Consider the following 18,795-nt stretch of genomic DNA (forward strand, 5'->3'; position numbering starts at 1 on the left):
AGAGAGAATTCCAAGCAGGCACCACACTGTCAGCACAGAGCCCATCACAGGGCTAGAAGTCACAAACCATGAGACTCTGACCTGAACCTAAATCAAGCGTCGGTCACTTAACCAGTCACCCAGGCATGCCTGCGTTTTAGACTTTTAGACAGGGGGCAGCGACCTGACTAAATCAGGATTGAACTAGCAAGGAGGAAGAGAGTAAATCCATGTTGGGCAGGCGTCTAGAAGTGTCTGCTCCACTGCTATATGGCGCAGTCTTCACAGAAATCCAGAACTGTCTCTCCCTGTTACTCCACACAGCTCTGGAGCTTACACAGCCTGTTCCGTGTCCACCTAGCTTTCGTACTTCATCTGTGCATGGAATGGGGTGGTTAGCCTGTCTCGGTCACGTTGGAGCACACACTCTGAGTTCAATCCCACCACGCCACCTTGGTGCTTGAGCTCTCCCTCGCCCGGCCAGTTGCCTTGGATTACAGTGTGGAGCCTGAGCGAGCCACCTGGCTCTCAGGTACCAGGGCCGCTGTGCTCTGCTGTCTCACAGGCCCACTCCACCCGCAACCACGACTGAGACGGGAATCGTTGGGGCTGCTGTCCTCAAAAAGCAGCTCCTCAAGTTTCATGGGTTTCTCTCTCTTGTCACTCCCCAGAGGCAGACAGCTGCTCTCTCAGCCTGCCTGGCTTCAGCCTCCTCTGCTCATGATGGGTGATGAGGTCCCCAGTCCCTCTCTACCTGGCCACACTGTGGGCTTCTCTTCCTGCAGCCACTGCTCATCTCGCAAAAGGTCACAGGAACTTGTCCCCAGTACAGAGGACTCCTGCACTCACTTCACTGTCCCCTTCACCTATTTTAGTCTCCCTGTCCCATCCATGAGATGGGAGAACCAGGAGGTACACACACACACACACACACACACACACAGACTGAACTGGAGGGTGGGAGAGATAAGGAACAAAAAAGGAAAATGACCTAAATGTCATGATGTCATGTGGTATTACAGATTGAGTCCTGGAACAGAAAGAAGATGGGGTAGAAAAACTGGTGCCATGGGAGTGAAGTCTACAGACGAGTAAGTGTATTGTTCGATGTTCATCTCTCAGCTCTGACAAAGGTACTGTGGTGTATGTGTAACAGACTGAACATTTGGGGGAAGCTGGGTGAAGGGTATGTGGGAACTCTCTGAACTATCTTTGCAACTTTCTTATAACTCTATAGTTATTCAGCATTAAGAGGTCATTTTTTTTTTTTAAATAAAAAGAAAATAGTGTCAGCCCCACCCCATGCTCTTGCAGAGCCCTGTGGCTGGGCTGCGTCCAAGGCCTCTGTCCCCGACCCAACCCGAAGACTGATGTTCTCCAGAGGGAGCAGGAAGGTGGAGAATTTTTAAACCGAAAAGACTCTGGCATGGACAGTTCCTGGGATGTTGGTGAGTACTCAGGGAAAGGGGAGAAGTGCAGGACTCTCAAAGCCGTTAATAGGATGGAGGTTTTAGAACTTTCCAAGGAGGAGCTGTATCAGGAGGCATTTCCCTCCGAACTTACTTCACAAGATACCTTCCTAACCTTGGCCACCTTATGCAACTGGTCCCACCACCTCTGTGGGAAGCTGGTTCTAACCCCGGGTTTCTTCGGGCCCCGCCCTGAGGCCCAGCTCTGACCTCAGCCCTGCCTTCCAGACCCAAGCCTCACAGGCGCTTGGCCGAGAACTGAACCTGCGCCTTCCTGCAGGGGTAGCCTGCCCGGAGCCCAGGCCCGCCATCGCTGTAAGCACCTCATTTCGGCGGGCAGCCCAGTCAGGTGCAGAAGAACATAGCCATCCTTTCGCAGATGACAAAATGGAGGCCGGGAGAAATGACATAACTCGTCCACGTTCACCGTGGTCAGCTGATGAGGCCATGCCTTCCCTGCCTGTGCTCTCCTCTGAAACCTGCTCCCAGAGGAAGCCCTTGACCCTGTCACCTGACTCACCCCTGTCACCTGACTCACCCCTGTCACCTGACTCAACACTGCCATCCTGCTATCCCCACACCAGCTGGACTCGCTGGAACTTCGTGGGTTTTGCCTACTGCCAGCTGCTCCCTGCCTTGTCCTTCCTGTTCCCACACCTGGGGCCACATTTGCTGACCCTAGAATCCCAGCCCCCCTGGCTGGGCCCTCCTCCCCGGGCTGCTACAGTTAAGCTGCCCTTACCCCCCAGCCAGGTGATGACCAGAGCAGGACCGGGACAGATGGGAGGGGGATGCACAGAAAGCAGAGAGCCTCACTGCCAGGCGCCTGTGCTGGACCCCGGGGGACAGTGAAGCGATGGTAAGAACCCAGTGTGGGGCCTGGCGTCCCAGACCTCAGGGCACCGGCCTTCCCTACCTGCCGCTCTCCTTCAAGCAACTCAGATGTTTTCTAGGAGATCCAACAGGACCCTCTCCCACAGGTTTAAAGGCTCAGAGGGCTGGTGGGTGCGGGCCTGGTGTGACACTCCACAGTCTGCCATCCAGTGGCTCTGTTCCCGTAGAACTCTTGAAATGCTTTTATGCTCCATATGTTTACTGTGCAGAGGGAGGTCCCATGCAAAGGCACTGACCTTTCTCTGGTATTTGCTTTGAATTGCACTAAAGTTGAAGGGCACCTGGTTTTGGCTCAGGTCATGATCTCACGATTTCTGAGTTGAAGCCCCACATTGGGCTCTGTGCTGACAGCGTAGAGCCTGCTTGGGATTCCCTCTCTCTTCCTCTGCCCTTCTCTCTCTCTCTCTCTCAAAAATAAATAAACATTTTTTTTTAACTGGGATACTTTCCCTCTCCATTCACAACCCATACCAGAATGATAAAATAAAGGATAAACTGATGATAAATTTTTTTCAAGAAAGACCAGTCAGTAGCTTTAAGATGCTTAGCAGAGGGAATATTATTATTCAAAAGTTATGATTCTTTGTTCCCAAGGGATCTCTTTTTGAGCATACATAGAAACACATTTAATGATAGGATAAATGCATAATGAAATAACCATCCTAAAACCCTGACATCACTGGACACATGGGGAAAAGATTTTTTTTTAAAAAAAAAAACACACCTTTATGTATTATACATTAAGCTCCGGGATGGCCACAGCTATGAGGTGGCTTCTCAGTGTCTAAGGAATAAACAGTTGGATGAGATGACTTCAAGACAGCTCCGCTCACTGCTTCCAGTGAGGCCAGGAAGAGACCTTGGGCTTCAGACTGAGTGCCACGTGCTTAGGGTGGTCTTAATATATGAGGTACCTGTTAGGTTCTGAGCCCCCAACTGCTCACTCATACAGTCATCCACTTAGTGAGCTTCCTGAACTCCTCTCTTGTCCCCCTCTGTCACAGCCCCTGGCCTTAACATTCTGTAGCATGTGTCACTCTCTAAAGTTATTTTTCGATTTATGTATTGTGTGGTTTTCTTGTCTGTCTCTCCACTAGACTGTAAGCCCCACAGAGTGGGGGCTTTGTTGCTCCTGTTCAGTGCTGACTCTCTAGAACACAGAACAATGCCAGAGCAAAACACGTACTGTGTACACGTTAATGTCATCGTCATTACCGTCCAGCATCACTGAGAGCTGGCTCTGCTGCTGATCAGCTGCATACTAGGGAAGTTACTTAACCCTCCCATGCCTCAGTCTCCCTGGGTAACCAGGGGAGTGTATTGAGTTAATATATTCAAGGTAAAACACGTTGGAAGGATTCTAGCATATAAATGTTTCATAAGCATTGGTTATAATTATTTAGTCAAGGCTAGCCCCAGGCCAAAGTGTCTGTCTCCAGACCCCATTATCTCTCCCCCACTGCTGGTCCGCTCCCTTCTCATTGCCAGCTCTGTTTGACAGAGGTCCTTGACATCCCTAGACTTTCCCAGCCTCTGAGAGCCTCCCGCCACACACCCACCAGGAGTGTCCTCTGGGGCCGTGTGCCATGCTCCAGAGTGAGCTTCCAGCTCTAACACCCTATCACCACCTCTCCAGAAAGCAGTCTCCATCACTTCTCACAGAACGGTCTCCATCACCTCTCACAGAACGGTCTCCATCACCTCCCCCACAGAACAGTCTCCATCACCTCCCCCACAGAATGGTCTCCATCACCTTTCCATCACTTCCCCACAGAATGGTCTCCATCACCTCCCCACAGAACGGTCTCCATCACCTCTCCATCATCTCCCCACAGAACAATCTCCATCCCATTCCTGAGGACTAAAACAGCCGATCAACCAAACTGCATCTAAAGATTTAAGCAAACCTGCTATCTCCCTGGACCGTCCCATATTGGCAGAAGTGTAAAAAGCTCATGGTGAGTAGACTCGGCCAGAAGGCCCAGCCCCATGTCCTCCAGAACTCCTGCTCCTTGGGGACCTCTCCATAGCGACCATGGTCGTCACGCATGGGCTCAAAGCGGATGGCCCAAGTGCAGCCACAGGATGCCCCATTTCCCCACAAGACAGCTGAGGGCAGCTTGCAATGTTTATCGATCTCGTCAGGCTCAGGGATGATTAGCCTCTCAGGCCCTCGGTGCCACCCTCATGATGCATCCTCAGCTGTATAGAGAAGGAATAATTTGGGGTGCCTGGGTGACTCAGCTGAATATCAGGCTTTGGCTCAGGTCCTGAACTCACAGTTCATGGGTTCGAGCCCCTCATTAGCCTTGCTGCTGTCAGCACAGAGCTCACTTTGGATTCTCTGCCCCTCCCAACCCCACCCTTTCCTCACTCACACACACTCTCTCTCTCAAAAATAAATAAACATTGAAAAAAAAAGAGAAGGAATAATTTCCCCTCTTAAGGAGGAGCTAAGAATTAAACTGACATAAGACAGACCAAGAGGAGAAAAGCGTACACATTTTATCTGGTATGTTTACATGTACACGCAAGTCCTCAAAAGGAAAATAAAGACCTGAGGAAGGCATTGGGCCCCAAACGTGACCAGTTGTGGGGATGTAATAAGACAGGGTGCCTTGGGCGCGGGGCAGTAAATTGTGCAGCGGTGACTGAAAAATACGTGGGGGAAACCAAAAAAAGATACGAGTTATTTCAGTGGGCTGGTTTGTACAGAGCCTTTGCAGCATCAACTCCCACCCTCCATGGTGAAGAACGTTCTCTTCCTGGTTCAGGTGGGGCATTGCTCTCAGGAGAAATTCTATCACCTGCTTTTAGATAGAAAGAGGAAAGTCAGGGAGCCCTTACTGCATTTGCTATTCCTCAAGTGCCTTCAGCTCAAAATAATCCATGTACTAAAGCTGCATGTGGCAAGTGGGCCGGGGTGGGTATCTTCTGATCCCTGTGGCCAGAACGCTCTTTCTTCTGTCCTTCTGGCTGTATTCACTCACCGTCTCTGTCTTCCAATCTCTGCGTATATCCACTTCCTCCAGGAAGCCTTCCCTGATAGCACACGCTGGAATTCCTTTCCTGCGCCTCCTGTCCAGGTCCCCATTCACACAGCGTCACCTGATTCCCTGTCTGATCCCCTGAGAGGGGCCATGGTAATCTTACCTTAGTTGCGATCTCCAGCACCATGCACGGGGCCTGGCATAGAGAGAGCCTTTTCTTACTATTTGTTGAGCTGCGAACCTAAAATGTATTTCAGTTCCAGGGCTCCAATGATGTGTTTCTTGCTTCCGGTTAAAAAACCCAGCTGCTGACGTACTGTTGGAAAACAGATTACTGTGAAACATGAAAAAGTGAAGAGCATTCGGGAAAAACAGGAAGATCTTCCTCTCCACCATCCTACCTATGGCTCCAGGCTCTGCCCCCAGACTTTTTTCCAAAACCAGCTGCTGCCCTGAGAGACTTGCAGGAGGTGGAAATGAGCTGCAGTGGGTTGGGCTGAACCATTCAGCTCAGGTCTGCGGCAGTACGTCATCTCACTTCATCTTTACTTGATAGATATTTTTAATTTTAATGGACGATCTTAATTAACTATTAAATAAATAAATGTCAATTAATTAAACAAGCATAAAATAAAAACGGTCATTCTCTTTGAAAATATTAAGACATGATAAAGACTTTAATAAAACTTTATTTTTACTTCTCTTACCCCTCCTTCACCACCTTGTTCACCAGCAGTTGTTACGTCTCCTGGGACCGTGGGAGGGGATGAGGAGCACAGAGACGTGAGGCCTTAGGAGGAAAGAAAGCTCCTCCTTGTCAGGCTCTCTCTGGGATAAGAAGGTGTTGGAAGCTGAATCTCCCTCTCGTGGGGCAAGAGTGGGTTCGTAGCGGATACCCCCCAATCAATGGGGGCGCTCTTTTGTAGTCCCCTTGACAAGAACACCTGCCTCGATCATTCGGTTGGGCTGTTACTCCTCTCTGCAAAGGCCTTTCCATGGCGGCCCCCTCGGGACATCCAGGAAAAGAGGCAAAAAGGAAAGGAGGCTAAAGCAACGAGCTCGCTGGGGAAGAAGACGCTGACAGAGCACACAGTGAGCACAAAGGCCCTAAGCTGGGCATGCCTGCGGAACAGCAGGGAGGCCCATCCGGCTGGAGCGCAGCGAGCAAGGGGGCAGTGGGAGGAGATGAGGCAGAGAGCAGCAGGGACTGGCGGGCATGGGGCCTGGAGGCCAGGACCTCGGCTTTACTCTGTGTGTGGTGGATGGCAGACCATGGGAGGGTTTGCCGGGAGGAGTGACATGATCTGAATTTAGCTTTAAAAGGATGAGTCAGCCACTGTGTGGAGGATAGAAGAGGGGGAAAGGGGGAATGGGAAAGGCTGAATGATGGAGACTAACTGGGAGGCTTTGCCGTCATCCAGGGGAGAACCAGCGGTGGCTCGGACCAGGCTGGGAGTGCTGAAGGTAGTGAGGGGTGGACGTGGCAGCCTTTGGAAGTAGAGTCAACAGAATCCTTGACAGATTGGATCAGCAGTATGAAAGAAAGAGAAGAATCAAAGCTGACTCCAAAGTTTTGGGCCTCGGCAAACTCGTGGAAGGAGAGTGTTTGCCTGAGGACGACTGTGTATTGATGATAAGGAAGGAATCGGGAGATTGTTTGGATGTGATGATTTTGAGATGTTAGATTACCAATTGGCAAAATCAAGCAGGCAGTTAGATGCATGAGTCAGGGGCTCAGGGAGAAGATCATGCTGGAGATACCGATTTTGGAGTCATCAGTATGTAGATGTCATATAAAGTCATGAGACTGAGCTGTTCAAAAGACAATGAAAGTAAATAAAGAGGAGAGGAGATCCGAGCGCTAAACCTTGGAGCCTTCAAACTTAAGATGGAGATACAGAGAAACTGCAAAGACACTGAGAAAAGCAACCACTAGGCAAGAGAATCAGTATCTCAGAAGCCAATATGAAGTAACTCTTCAGGAACGACCAACTATTTCAAATGCTACAGAGGTCAAGAAGCTGCATTGACCACTGGCAACATAGTATCGTTGGGTACCTTGACAGCGGCCATTTGGGCAGAGTGAGACCTACCTAAAGGGAATGGGAGAAAAGGAAGCAGAGACAGTGGCACAAATCTTTCGAGGACTTTGCACTAGATGTGGAAAGGAGACATGAAGCCAATGGCGGTTTGGAGGTTTGTTTTGTTTTTAAGATAGGAAACATTAGAGCACGTTTGTATGATAACTGGAATAATGGAGGAGAAAGAGAAGAGGCTTGCCCAAGTGAAGAGCTTAGGTGGGCAAGAAAGAATTAAATCCAGAGAGCATTGAAAGGGGCTGACCCCAGATCAGAGTAAATGGGCATCAATACAGGCAGGATGGTCAGGGAAGCGTGTGGGAGCTCTATTCGTGTCCTCAATGAAATACAGACTGAGGCCATCGGCAGAGAGTGAGGAGGGAGACAGAGGTTAGAGGAAAGCGAGAAGGTGTGAAATAGTTTAGGAGAGTGGAAAACGGAGGCCGATTGCCAGGCAAAAACAAAAGCTCAGTTGAGATCACTAGTTATAGATTTAAGTGAAACCAACCAGCGTGATTGTTTCTCCAGCTGACTGAGCGACCTCAGAGGAGGCATGGAATAGACACAGACTTCAGAGAATTACGATAAAATACCTTTTTATAAAAAAATTCATTTTAACAGCAAAGATGTTTAATGCACCCGCAAAGTATATTGGGAAAAGTGAAATAGACACTCTCACATATATCAGGTAAGAATGTAAATTGGTGCGATTAACTTCAGAAATTATTTCCTAAGTCTTAAAAATACTCATTTTTCACTTCTAGGAATCTATTCTAAGAAGATAATAGAAACTCAGAAAAACCGCACAAAAAATACTTATGTAAGTATTACACGTGTGAAAAATTGGAAATTACTAAATTACTAATGTTAGGGGATTGGTATCAAAAATAACTACCTAAGAAGTAGTAGCATTCAGTGAAACAGATATTTACAAAGTCACAACATGAAAAAAAATCCTCAAGATATAAAGTTATGCACTAAAAATAAGCAGGATAAAATATATTTTTAAAAGTCACAGGGACAATTCCAAAATGTTGATTCAATTATCTTTGACTGGTAGGTTTATAAATGATTTTCATTTTTCTTCATTATTGCTTCTTGTATTTTCCAAAATGCATATTTCTGCCAAATCAGAAAAAAAAATATATTATATTTAAAAATGTAGTCCTTCCTGGGATGCCTGGGTGGCTCAGCTGGTTAAGCAGCCAACTTCAGCCAACCATCATGATCTCATGGTTCGTGAGTTTGAGCCCCGCATCAGGCTCTGCGCTGACAGTGCAAACGGAGCCTGCTNACATAGAGTCTTGCAGTCTGGCATTTCAGACTGTGCAAATTCCAGGCACATCCAAAAACTCCCTCTCAAACAGTCTGTTTACCTCATCAGAGTTGAACACCCTAAAGCTTTAGCCTAAAGAGAAAAGGAGTATTTCATTTACAACAAACTATTTATTCAAGCTCTAATAACAGATTCTTATTCTAGAGTGATCAGCATCTCCCAACTCCTTCCCTTCCAGACTTGCCCCAGCCCTCCGCAGGACGTAGAGAAGGCTTTCTGGACTTGGGAACATCTAGCTCCAGGAGGTATCCTGACCAAGGTTTGTAACATTATTTTACTTATAAATTCACCAAAGAAAGCATTAGAGTGCATTAAGAGGAACTCCTATTGATGTATCAGTCAGCTGTTACCAACCATAGAATGTCAACAGCACAAAATACAAAGCTTGCATTTCACTCCCGCATTTGTGTATTGGCTGTAGCCAACCTGATACAGGCTGAGCTCAGCGGGGCTGCTCCAAGCTGCAAACTGGGACCAGATCTGCTTCATGCGTCTCTTATCCTCCTTAGACCAGTGGGCTAGCTTGGCTGCTTCTCATGATGAGGGAGGCAGATGCATGAAAAAATAGGCCCAACCGTGCAAGTAGATGTCTAGTGCCTGCCTGGAAATCTGTTAACAGCCCACTGGCCAAAACAAGTCACATGACAGCAACGAATGCGTTCTCTCTAGTGGAAGGAACTACAGAATCACACAGAAAAGGCTGTGAATACCTGGGAGGAGTGAGGACTCTGAGCCAACAGATCAGCCTGCCATTACCAGGAAAGAAGGAAGAATTTAAAAATGCAGACATGGAAGGTGGAAACTAATTTACAAAGACGTTACTCCTTAATCAAAATCTAATTGTGGAGAGCTCCCATTCCTAGTTACTCTCTCAACACCCCCGTTGAAACTGCACCCCCAAAGCTCCTGTATTCAGTCCTTGTGTAGCATTTCTCATACCCATCTCTTCCAGAGGAATGAGTTGAGCCAGAGACCCAGCCTAGATGGGTCAGTGGGTTAATGGGCGTCAGCCTAGGGAAGAGAAAGAAATCCTGTCTTTACTCTCCGGGCCATACCAGCGGCTGAAGCCTCTCCATGCCCTCCAAGCCAGCCTCAGTGCCATCCAGTCTGCCCAGCATCCCAAGGCCCCATCAAGTGATGAGGAAACAGGTCTAAAGGGTCATTTCTCTAATCTTCCCTGCAGGCTGGAAGCTGAGGCCTGAGCTGCATACTATCAGGTTCCTTCAGGGAGAGATTCGGTTTGGGAATTTTGTCATCATAGGGAGACCGCCATTCATCCGAAACACACGGAAAGAACATCCTTAATGGCATTAGACTGTGCTTAATGCAGCCCGCAATTGTCTCCCTCCTCCCTCCCTCCTCCTCCCCCCACCACTCTTTCGCCTTCCCCCTTTCCTTCTCTGTTTCCTCTGTTTCCTTCCTCCTTCTGTTCAAGTCCACTTCCTGACCAACCCAAACCTTCACCAAAGGCCCAGAACCAGTCCAGCCGCACAGCGCGGGCCCAGAGGTGCCACAGTAATGATTTGTATCCCAGTGTCACACTCGTGCCACTCACACGAGTCACGAGTTCCACGTTCTGCTGTGAAGCGTGGTGATGGGCAGCGCTGGGCTTTGGGGTCACGCAGACCTGAATGGCAACCCGTCTCCTCCCCTTCCCTACATGTGACCTTAGGCAAATTGCTTAACCCCTCAGCGCACTTCTGCGGTCTCAGCAATAACATGCAAAAACGCAGGTGTCTGTGACCAGTGACCTTAAGTGTGAAACAACGGTCACCCAGCAATAAGTCAGAAACACCTGCCGGTATCTGTCAGATGCCACCACGTAGCACAAACCAGCTCTTTCCTTCTGCATCACTGGTGTATCGATCAGCAAACTTTCGTGTGACTGCTTAAGATACTCGTTGTCCTCACAGCTCCACTTTCAAAATAAAGACACACAAAATAAAGTGTGTCTTCTTTTAGTCAATTCAATCTATTTCCTAGCACCCTTGCCTCAATTCCATAAAGATGATGTGTGGGGTGTTTACACGGTGACAGCTATTGTGGGTGCTTATAAGGCAGAAAGAAAGAAAACAGGCACTTTTTTAGTTCTTGCTGTGATAAACAACTTTGTGGGTATTTATAACCCCTGTCCTACTTTGTTTAAAGCTGGTGGATCCAGAGAAAGATTATTTGTGTGACTAGAAGTCAGGGGGTCAGATGGAAACTACTAATGCTTCATGTAAGGAAAAAGAGGCCATTTCAGCAGCCTAAGAACAGGTTGATTTCTCACTCCTGTATCCGCCCAGGGTGATGTTCCTGCTCAGCGTACGGCTTCCCTCCACACCCTCCACACGGTGCTGGCACCCAGCTTCCTTCCATCTTGTGAACCTGCCATCCTTTACAGCCTTCGAATCCCTCGCACTAAGACTGTGGAGGGAAAGAGGGAGTAACGGAGAACACCCACCCCCTCCTTAAAAGCTCCCCTCAGAGGCAACATACCCACATTCCACAGGCAGGAAGTAATCACATGGCCACTCCTGGATACAAGGAAGGCAGGAAAATGTAATCCTCGCCCCTGTAGAGGCAGAAACAATTCTGCACTGTACAAAGCCAAGCGCAGGTTTTTGGTAAATCGCCAGCTACCTGTGTGTATGCGTGTTAACACAGCATTCTATTTCCTTTTGCTGATTTCCCCCACTCTGCCATGAGCTCTGTAAGAGCCAGGATTTGGATGGTGACTGCAGAAGAGAAAGAGAAGGAGAGATTAAACAGAACACAACAAAACTCTACTACAATAACCAGATTTATTCATTACATTTTTTCAATAGCACAAAAACCATCCACCTTGTACTTCCCATTTATAAGTATTTTCATCTGTGTGATCTCATGCCTTTCTCTTAATAAGCCTCAGATTAATTAGGACACATATTTTATGGCAGAAACTCAAACTCAAATGGATTAAATAACTTGCCCGAAGGCATCCAACTAGGAAGTAGCGGAGTCAGGATTCAATCAGTTCCTGTGACTCGTATAGCTATAGTCTCCTGATTCCATACTAGTTTAAAAGTAAGGAGCTACTAATTTCACCTGTCAACTGCCATTTGTGCCAAGAAGGCCCAAGAAGCATCTCTTAGCTGTTTCTAACATGAACTCCTTTCTTGGTTCAGCCCAAGCCTCCATCTGCCTTGTGCCAGGCTCAAACCAGCTCCCGGGGGGACCTGTTCGGGAGGAGGGGGGGGGCGGGTGAGACACTGTTCATACCTTCAAACAGCTAATGGGAAAATGGAGGAGACAGGTTGTGCAAACCCGGCTGTGGCCGCAGCAGNTGCCTTGTGCCAGGCTCAAACCAGCTCCCGGGGGAACCTGTTCGGGAGGAGGGGGAGGGGGCGGGTGAGACACTGTTCATACCTTCAAACAGCTAATGGGAAAATGGAGGAGACAGGTTGTGCAAACCCGGCTGTGGCCGCAGCAGAGTGTGATACTGGTGATCTGCTAGGAAGACAGAGGCTGATGTGAAGCCACGGAGGCAGTCGTGGCCTCCAGTTGGCATGAGTCTCATTCCAGTAAATTTGGCTACCCTGAGAGCCAGGCTGGGTGGCTGCCAGATTGGCTGTGTGCATTGCGTGGCTCCTGAAGAAGCTGGTTCGATGCACTCTTCGGGTACTTTCTGTGTCTCTGCTTTTCCACATTTGCTCAAGGCCTAGCCCGGGAAGCAGGGGCCCGGAGCTTTGCTCATCAGCTCCTTGGAAGTCAGAGATTAACCATGGCAACACTGACCTTGGTTCTGAGATTGTCAGCCTTCAGCTGGAAGATGAGTGACAAGGAGCAAAGCCTCTGAAATGTCTGCCTAACCAAAGTCCCACGGAAGCCAACCTCTGAACCCTGAGTGGCAGGAGAGGAACTGACCCAGAACCTTCCTTGGGGGCTGGCTGGGATGACAGAAAAGAGCAGGCACTCAACCCCAGTGGACCCAGATGTGTCCCTGCTCTGCTGCTCTCCATCGCCATGACCGGAAGCCTCAGTTTCCTCGTCTGTAGACTGGCAATGATAACGCCTGCCCATCAGGTTGCCCTGAGAATGAGGAGAGGACACCCCCAGCATGTGGTACTGTTAACATTGGCAATGAATTCCTGCCACAAGGAGATCTTACACAGCTTCTCCTTATTGTTTTTAAATGTTTATTCATTTCTGAGAATGTGCATGAACAAGGTAGGGACAGAGAGAGGGAGACAGAAGACCCAAAGTAGGCTCTGCACTGACAGCAGAGAGCCTGAAGTGGGGCTCGAACTCACAAACCATGAGAATCATGACCTGAAGTTGGATGCTTCACCAACTGAGCCCCCAGGCGCCCCACAGAACTTGTCTTTAAAAGCTCTAGAGTGGGTTCACTCAAGCACTGTGGTCACGGAAACGTCCCTCCTTAAGTGGACTTCTTTGAAGATTACTTCACACTCCTTAAATGCCAAACTTATCTATTTAAATCCCAGAACAGGATGTCCTTGCCTTGGAAACCCCAGCATGACCTCTGAGGCGGTGGTGCTAGGCTGGAAACGGCGCTCTTCGCGTGACAGCCCCCTCATCTCATGGCCAAATGAGACGGCGCTGAAATGGTGACGCCAGGCGGGGCCCACATTTTTAGCCTGCCCTACGGCCTCTGTGCACAGACGCGCCAGTTCGTGCACTATTCAGCCAGCAAGGTGGAATTGAGTACTCGAAACTGGAACAGCTCAAGAGGCCCGCAGTGAGGACCGGGAACAGTCACGGGACTGGAAAAACCTTATGAGGTCAAAGACACCCCCTTTCCTTCAGAAAGACTCTTCCCTACACCCTTTCAGCAAATGATTAGCCTTTAAAAATGAAATCGCCTGAGGAGAAACAAACCCCAGGCCTCCCACAAACTCCCCACCAGATTAGTGTGTCCAGCTTGGCTCAAGATCCCTAGTCCGTCTGTAGTGATATGGAAGGGAGGCAGCCTCCCTTAAGTGGCCTTAAATTGCCATTCAGTCGTTTGGGAAAGCAGGACAATGTAAACCCAGCTTTGAAAGGAGAGGTTTTATTTCCTGACACCTCATACCTCCCTTCAGACCGTCTCCACGTTCCCTGTGTCCCTCCTGGACCGTGCGGCCACTAAGGAACTCAGAAAACAAGAGTCTGAGTTTGGGCAAAGAAATGCAAGCCAGGTGCTTCTCATTTTAAGAGAAATCAAGTAGTGATTGTCTCGAGCAAAGTCTTAATTATCAGGAGAAAATGCTACTACCTTTCAGATCCTGGTAGTTCATCTGTCTCTTTTTTATTTCCAAGGAGGAAACAGTTTTACCTTCAAGAACAGGGCTGAAGACAACACGAACAGAATCCTGAACCCCAGGGTGTGGCCGGATTGAAAAGGCAGAATTCACACAAAGAATCACAAATTACAAACAGTGTGTGCAGTCTGAAAAACACCATTCAGCAGCCTGCCAAGGAGAAGCGATCTCTTCACCGTCTCATCAAGATTTAAAAACCAGAGAAGGATCAAGATCTCAATTTCTCACGTGCCCTAGACCACTGGGCTGTGGCCCCACACCAGTACCACAGCCTCTCGGAGGGCAGGCTCTAATCTCAGCACAATGGGCTTCCTCAAATCAAGGTGACCTCCCTCCCCAAGCGTTTTCCTTGGCTGTGTGCTCCCCGGCTCCCTAGCCTGCCGGCCTTATGCAACTTCTCTTATCTGTGCACAAGCAATTGGTAAACAAATGTCCTTCCGGGCACAGCTAATCTCTCTATCAGTCCTGGATCACTCGAGATTCTGACAGTTAATTATACTTTAGGATTGGGGAGCTCTTTTTCCCCCAGGGTACATTTACGTCTCTGATTTCCCCTTCCTGAAACTTTTTTTGTCTGAGTCTTTTGTCTAAGGTCACTTAACCCTTTGGCCCCAGCGTCCACGTTCAGGTGCCTAAAATGAAGCAGCCCCATTTTAGTGTATCAGCCCAAGGAAATAGAGTCAGTCAGGGGCAGAGCTGGGACGAGGGATCAGATGGCAGCCCTTGTTCCTTCTGAAAGGTGTGCTGCTGACCCGCCTTCCAGAATGATCCTGAACTCCCAAACTCCATATTCTTTTAAGTTTCCTTTCCTTTGAGTCTGCTCACCTACCACCAACCTCACTGGGTAAGTCATGGGTAAGAATATTTCCCACATCCCTCTGTGGCTCCCTGAGCTATCCCAGGAACTCAGTCCACACCCCACTTTCCAAAGCAGGGCAGGCTTCTCACTCAGAATCCCTTCTGTCATGACACTGCTGCTCCCTTCCCCACCCATGGCTCTCAGGGCCTCCTTCCGGCAGCATCAGACCTTGCCTGCCAGATACCTTGACAAGTGAGGGGTCACACTCTGCTCCTGCCCCTCCCAGACCTGTTCTTGGCCAAGCAAGGGCTTCCTTTGGCTTAGAATCTACAACCAAGCCTTGACTCTTGTGGTTCCAGAACAGGCTTTGGCCCTGGGCCTAGCACAATAGGTCCAATGCCTCCTGGGAGCACATAGGAACGGGCCCTTCCCACGTGCTGCACGAAATCGCAAATACAAAGGTGATCCTGTTTTGAAATGTTGATAAGCAAGGACAAGCGCATAGGAGAGCAGCCCGTCCGGGCCCAGGAAGCACACCTGGCTAGGGAGCAGCTCAACGCCAGATCCTCCAGCAGCCCTGCTTTCTCCCCTGGGTCTTCCAAGCCAGAGCCCGCATCTTGATCTTGATCTTCCTCCTTCCAACTAATCCATAACATGCACATGCACACATATGCACACACGTGCACACACATGCACACCCAAACATGCACACACAAGTGCACATGTACACATATATGCATGCACGCACACAATCAGATACACACAGTGCACTAACAATATTCTGTACACCATGGGGCTCAGAAGATTTTACTGATTTGAGAATTTCTGAGTTCCAGGAAAAAGTATTAATACTGTGTCAGGATCAGGGTCGGCCTAACATCAGACATCTCCCTAGAGAGACCAGGAAATCTGTCTCTTCCTCCTACTATTAGTGAGGACGTCTGAAGTTCCGCCACTAAAGATCACTTTCTTTGGGCCTCAGAGCTCTGTCTGTCCTCAGCGGTCCCTTCTCTGCCTGTAAAGGATAAGCAGCTGGGAAAGGCCTGTTATGGGCACTCCAGCAGCAATCTTAGTCCTGGATCAGTTCTTCAGATGCCCTGGTAGGGTGGAGGCAAGGGCCCCTGGGAAGGGAAACCAGAACAAAACCTGCGAAAGAAGGAAGGGGACAGCACAGACGAACCAAACGAGTCCCCACAGACACTGAGTCACCCCGACCTGCCTGGGCTGTGCAAGAGGTGAGAAGTTTCTCCCATTCCTTCCACGGGTATAGACTGAGTGCTGACTACGTGCCGGGAGCCGCATCAAGCACTGGGGACACTGTGGTAAGACAGACCAGAGATGGTCCCTGCTTTCATGGAGTTATGGTCCACTTGCAGGAGGGTGGGGAGAAATCAGCCCAAGAAATCACACCAGACCATTTCATTACAAACCAGGATGAGTGCACTTAAAGAGGGTCCTATAAGAATAGCAGACAGGAAGCAGCCTAGAATGGGGAAGGGGGAAGTGGCTCTCTGAGGACATGCCGCTTGAGCTAATCCTAAAGAAGTAGAATTAACTAGAAAAGCTGAGAAGAGTGAGCACCCTAAGTAGAGGGAACTGCATGCGCAAAGGCCCTGTGGTAGCAAGAAGCCACCTAATACTGCCATTGTGCATAATCCCTAACCTTTAGTAAACTTTGAACTTGGAAGGAAAATGTAAACTTTGAACTCGAAGAAAAATGTTCCTTTCTAAAAATGTGTTTCCCTTTCCCTTTCCCCTTCCACTTAGCCCTGCGCTTAAATCAATACAGAGCAATGCAGAGGTGAGCTATGCAGGAGAAAGCCTAAAAAAAACAAGAATTGCAGACAGCAGCTATGACAGCCATTTCCTGTTTGGTGTCTGTCACCACAAACCTTCTTAGCCAAATAAATTAGCACAGGAAAACATTTGGAGAAGGGTGTGGAAGAAACACATACTGAAAACCAGGAAAAATAACCCATCTGCTTTTCAGAGAAGAGCTGCAAGTCTGAGGTAGGGCCAGAGCCCACTCAGCTGGAGGGGCTGAACCAGGAGGAAGCTGAGGCCCAGAGAGGGGCCAGAATCCAGTCAGTGGCAAGGCTGCGGCTTGAAGCCTCTCTCCCTGCCCTTTGTCCTGTGTTCTGTCCCTGCCTCGCTCCCTCTGGCCCTATCAGACTAGATCTGCTGGCTTTCTTCCAACAGATGAGGAACTGTGTGCATGCAGCTGGCCCCTGGGACCCGTGTAGGAGGAGCTTCACTTTGCCTTGGGTACAGGAGCCCAGCGTCCTTGTGATAGGAGGGGAGTGAGGGACGATGCCTTACATCTTCTGTATTTGGTCTTCACAACAACCCTGGGAGACATGGACCCACATTCCTATTTTATAAATAAGGAAACAGCCTCCGAAAGGAGATAAACATGCCCAAGGTCGCCCAGATGCTGCGTGGCATGGTGAGATTTAACCCCATCTAGTTTGAAAGCCCATACTCTCCCCTCCTTTTTCTCATCCCATACCCAGAAGGCTATTCCTGTGGAGAAATCTGCTCAGGGTCCCCGATCTTGACTGATTGCCAGTAAGCCACCCATCACCACCTTCTGCGGCGATGTGCCTTCTCACACTTGGGGCCAATGTGTGCTGTGTAGCCAGGCTCGTCATAACTCCCCCAGAAGACACATCCTCTGGTCCCGCTGTCCCATCCCAGAGGCTAGCTGGTGTGTGAATGTTTGAGCTGGCACTTGATGACTTTACTTTGGGTGTGTGTCGTTTTGTTTTGTTTTGCTTTAACTATACCTCCCAGAAGTTAGAACACAAGTTTCCCGAACTCAAAAACAGGCTAGTCACATCCAACCAGTCCTGCATGCTCAATATCTGGTCTTGTTCTGTTCCAGAAAAGCCCACTGGCTGACACTCACCACATGATGATTTTAGCAGATTGCAAGGGCCAGATTGTTGGATTTCAGATCTCGGAGGAGGTGGAGTACAGTAGACCCCACCGAAGCAAGATTACCTACAACGGATTTCCCAAGATGAGTTCCAAAGAACACTGATATGCTGTGGATTATTGGTAGTTTAAAAAAAAAAAAAAAAACAACAACAGTCATTTGGCTATAGGATTTCTCAAAGCCTTCAACATTCCTTGGCAGACATGACTAGTTGTCCTTGTCTTTATTTAAATACAGAACTCTCAAATTTTAGTTGATCACATATCTGCCCAGCAAGAGACTTTTTTCCCCTGATGCTTTTATAACTGGGAATGTCCATCTGATTAAGATTTGGACAAAGAGATATGAGCAAAAGTGATGGTATCTCCTCTAGTCATGTGCTAGAAATAAGCCTGTGCTTGAATTGCCTTTATAAGTTGGATGGGATGTAAATGTGATGACAAGAACAGGAGCAGCCACGTTGGACCAGTGAGGCACTCGCCCAGTCCTGTACTGCTCACCTGTTAGTGAGAAACTTCCATATTGTTTAAGCCACTCTATTTGGCTTCGCTGATCCATCAGCTTAGATTGAACCCTAAGTATTTTATGTACTAATGTGCATAATAAATCTCAAAGTGGGGAACATATCATGCAGCATTTTTAAAGTATGTATGATCTTAACACCTGTTTTTCAAAACAGGTTAGGAATGTGTTAAAATGCATCTTGGGAAGTATTGAAAACACTATTTTCAACATACTCGGAACTCCAAGCTGTAACAAGGCCCACAGCTTGCTTGTCTCCAGTTATTCATCTAACAGAGGTTTATGAAATAAACCTACCCTCCCAACAACTTCCCAACTTCCTAAAAGAATTCGCTTCTTTTTTTTTTAAAGCATTTTTTAAAATGTTTATTTATTGATTTTTGAGAGAGATAGAGTGCAAGTGAGGGAGGGGCAGAGAGAAAGGGAGACACAGAATCTGAAGCAGGCTCCAACCTCTGAGGGTTTGAACCCACAGACCATGAGATCATGACCTGAGCCGAAGTTG

General features: G+C 48.5%; 1 long non-coding RNA gene across 1 annotated transcript; it reads left to right on the forward strand.

Annotated features, from left to right (window-relative positions):
• The first annotated feature begins 962 nt into the window (after window positions 1-962).
• On the forward strand, window positions 963-5,989 carry LOC144232825 (uncharacterized). Its single transcript, XR_013335534.1, has 4 exons — window positions 963-1,070; window positions 1,294-1,427; window positions 4,178-4,300; window positions 5,590-5,989. It is a non-coding gene; the product is annotated as an uncharacterized LOC144232825 (long non-coding RNA).
• Window positions 5,990-18,795: the final 12,806 nt, after the last annotated feature.

This window comes from Crocuta crocuta, unplaced genomic scaffold (assembly GCF_008692635.1).
Source record: "Crocuta crocuta isolate KB4526 unplaced genomic scaffold, BGI_CrCroc_1.0 scaffold75, whole genome shotgun sequence".
NCBI classification, from domain to species: Eukaryota; Metazoa; Chordata; class Mammalia; order Carnivora; family Hyaenidae; genus Crocuta; species Crocuta crocuta.